This window comes from Coenobita brevimanus, chromosome 21 (genome assembly GCF_032717465.1).
Source record: "Coenobita brevimanus isolate Jiangsu-jjx chromosome 21, ASM3271746v2, whole genome shotgun sequence".
Lineage (NCBI taxonomy): Eukaryota > Metazoa > Arthropoda > Malacostraca > Decapoda > Coenobitidae > Coenobita > Coenobita brevimanus.
Genome location: NC_136974.1, coordinates 34,146,496 through 34,150,714, shown reverse-complemented (window position 1 = coordinate 34,150,714; position 4,219 = coordinate 34,146,496). Strand labels below are relative to the sequence as shown.

At 39.3% G+C, this 4,219-nt stretch overlaps 1 pseudogene; it reads left to right on the top strand.

Moving 5' to 3' along the window:
- The first annotated feature begins 352 nt into the window (after nucleotides 1-352).
- LOC145392147 (zwei Ig domain protein zig-8-like) overlaps nucleotides 353-4,219 on the top strand; it is a 55,275-nt pseudogene continuing 51,408 nt past the window's right edge.

Genomic DNA, 4,219 nt, shown 5'->3' with positions numbered 1-4,219 from the left:
GAGGGAGGGAGGGAGATGAGATGGCGACAAAAATGCAAAATACAAAAATCACAGTCGGACCAAAGGCGTGAAAAATGACAAATCGAAATTGGGGAAACTGAGGAAAATTACAAGGCAATATGAGAATAAATTTGTGATCAGATAATTAATTGACACAGATGGAAGGGGGTGACGTGATCATCGGATTCAGTATGACACAAATCGACGAATGACACAAAATGACAAATCGACATGACACAAAATGACAAGTCGACATAACACAAGTTGAAAACTGACATAACGCCGATCGACATGACACCAATGGACATGACACCAATTGACATGGCCTCCAATCGAAATAACACCAATCGACATGACACCAATCGACATGGCACAAATAGACATGACACTAATCGACATGACACTAATCGACATGACACCAATCGACATGACACCAATCGACATGACACCAATCGACATGACACCAATCGACATGACGCAAATCGACGTGATACAAATAGATATGACACCAGTCGACATAACACCAATCGATATGGCACAAATCGACATGACACCAATCGACATGACACCAATCGATATGGCACCAATCGACATGACACCAATCGACATGACACCAATTGACATGATACAAATCGACGCTGGACCATGTGCATGAAAAATGACAAATCAAGACTGGTAATATCGAGAAACTAACCGGGCGATATTATGCTAAACGTGCGATTCCAATAAATTTGCACCAAAATACGATAAGAAAGGGGTTGCTGGGGCTGGGGGAAATTTGGCCAATAATTCGATTGGGCGCGAAATAGTATAAATGGATCTTGGATTAATGGTTCTAAAAATTATGAAAATGGAGACCGTGATAAATTTGTGACTAGATGCAAAATTCGAGAAATAGCATTGTTAATATATACGAAGTTACACAAATCGAGGCTGGAATAAAACTCTGAAATGAGAGAAAAAAACGGTGATCATATACGAAATAAATGTTTTTTGCACTGACTAATGATTATACCCCTTTCGCCTTAACCTGACTCAGATTTTCGTCTTTTGGCAGCTTATTTCATGTATCTCAGTGACAAAAACAAATGCTACGGCTCGACATTCTTTCCATAGCACTGCTTTGAAACTAGTTACATATGACAGTTCTTATCAGCTTTTCATTTCTGCATTCGAGATGGAGAGAGAGCAATTTTATGCATCCCTCTCCAGCACCAGGGGGTCAATGAATGCAATATTTATCCCATCTAGTTTCAGATGTATTAGATATTTGGTAGAATTATCAGGCGTTAGCAAGAATAAACTTCAAAGAAATATAGAAACGTCTCCATATTCAAGCACTTAAACCTTGATATGATTATTGTTTCTCATCTTCTTATTTATCACATAGAAGCACTTTTAACCTATTTATTTAGCTTTTTATATTTATTTACATATCACTCGCACATCGCAAGGTGAAAACATGACCCATAACCTTTTAAAATCTTGGTATTACATGGAACCCGAAAGATTATTTTATAGTTTGTGACATTAATCATTTTCCAGCTTCAAAGCGACCCCTGTATTTTTATTTAATGTTATCTGTTCAACACTAGAACTGACATTTATTTCTGCTGTCTGCAGATGATAACCCTTTAAATCTTTATTTATATATATATTTTTTTCACTTATTTGTGAAAAGCCTTAGAGCTGGAGAGGTTAGCCTGAGTTTTCAAAAATCTGTATTCTACAGGGATGTTTTTAAGTTCGATTCAGCCAATAGAGAGCATGAAGAATTTAAGATGCAAGAATTAAATAAAAATCAGAAAAAAACAGAGTCCCTTAACAGCAAAAGGGTTTATGAAGACTCCACGTAATCCCTCCAGCTCGAAAAATAAATCCCTCCACTTCTGAGTAAAACTGCCTGGAGATTAGAATACAAAATTTGAATAGGAAATACGACGCCGAACTGACGGGGTTGAAAATACGGCCGATTTTCCCATATTTATGTAACTTTGAATACGTCTGAATAAATGTCCTCGAGAAAAGAAAAAGTCATACACGAGAGGAGAAAGTTTAGGACAGCTACTGACTTCAGGTGCATTTTGTCACAAGTTTGTTGAGATAGAGAGGCATGGTGGGTGTAGGGGCGTGGGAGGACGTGAGAGAGAGAGAGAGAGAGAGAGAGAGAGAAAGAGAGAGAGATGGGATTAATCAGATGAAACTGGCGTGTGAGAGTAAAAGTGCAAGGATCAGACTAAGCCAAAGGAAAAAAAAAAAAAAGAAAGGAAGAAACAAATGCTGACTCTAATCTCGAACCACTGAAAGTTCATGACGTAAGTTTAGCCCTGCAAAGCAATGACGTTTCCAAAATTTAACTCCTCGTATTTTTACACACTTGGTTTCAGCTTAGGAGAGAGAATTTTCGAAGCGTGCGAATCACGTATAAATTTCATTAAGTCCTTCATTAATTGGGGCTCTTCTAGGTTAAAAATAATCTTCTAGTACAGTTTGTTCACTCTAACTTGACAAATATCTTTAACTCCTTTCAGCTTAACTCACTGCAACTCAATTGACTGTCAGGTGTAACTAGAGTGGAGGGTCGATTTGACTAGGTACCAAGGAGACTCATCCCTACCTCCTAATTAAGGGTCATCGATTTTCATGCAACACGACATGGTATTCAAGTTTTGGGAGTGGTCTAGTTTTGCCAGATTTATTTTTTTAAGAGACAATGAATGGAGGAAGGAAAAACAAAGGAAATTAAAAAAAAAGATGCATACATATCTGCAATAGTAGCGAGAATAAACTTTTAAAATACGTTCTTGTACTGAAATGTTCAACAGATTCGTATGTAAAATCACCGGAAGTGTTCGGTTACTAGTCCTAATGAGGTCTTATAAAACTAATCAATAATAATCACATGGATTTAATTGGATATACTCTAACAGGACGGAATTAAGCTTTATTAATTCGATGTACATGATAAATTCTGAAACTATCTACCGAGACTGCACATGTTTGGAGACATACACTATAATTTCGTTATTGTAAGATGAAAAACGTCATCATTATCATCATCATCATTATCATCATCATCTAGACCCTATTTCGCACTAACACACCAAGGGCTAGGAATCCAGATGTAAGAACAGGAAAGCATGAATGTAGGAAACTACCCAAATGGTCCATAAATCCATTCACTCACCCTTCATATCTCAGAATTCTTGGCTCCACCACACCTTAATATTTTCCTCTTAGATTTTTTTTTTTTCGCACTAGCCGAGACTGCTTAAAAAAACATACAAGAAAGTATTAACGAATCATATGTATAAAAGAATATTTTGGCAAGGAAGAAATTCTAGGGAGGCTCCTACGAAAGCTGGAGAGAATGTCCCTGTATAGCCTATGTGTCCTTCAACCTGTGTATTCCTATGTACGTATGGTTGTTGTTCTTGTGGCCCCAGGCTCCTCTTAATGTGAACCCGGTGGACTGCAGGCTGAAGTTGCCGCTTACCTAGAGTCCACCATCGTCCTTTGAGGGGATAGGGAGAGAGTAGAAAGATGCTTGAATAGTCGGGAAGCAGAAACGCCTTGACGCCACCACGTGAAGGCGTCCCTCTCCACTACCAGAGCTCGTCCTAAAAGAATTATAATTTAAACACATGATACATTTTTGCACTTGGTCATCCTTTTCGCAATATCCTTGCTACCTCCAGACGATTTTACTCAGCTCAGGAGAGGCTTTTGGAGCTGGAGGGTGTAAGTAGAGCCTTCGTTAACCCCTTCGCTAACGAGGGAATTCAGCAATCATAACGTGTGGGATCTTTAACCTGTGTATTGTGGTATCGCATCAACTTCTAATTGCTTGGAGATTGAGTTGCTGAAGCCCTACAAACAATTCCAGAGAGAGAGAGAGAGAGAGAGAGAGAGAGATAGTTGATGGGTGGGTGGGGGGGATTGTGATGCTGGTGTGAAGATGTATTTAAGGGAATTAGGGTGCGAGAAAAAGGGCAAAGGCTGTGGGATGGGAAGGAGAAGTGGAAGAGGTGTGTGTGTGTGTGTGTGTGTGTGTGTGTGTGTGTGTGTGTGTGTGTGTGTGTGAGTGCCATGAGACCTGTGAGGAGATGGATTTGAGAGGCTTTCCCTGGCTTTACCCTACACCCAAGCCAAGCACAAAGCCAGTCCAGTCTGATTGCGGGGTTAAACTGTTGTCTGCTCGTGTTTGTCTGAATGTTGT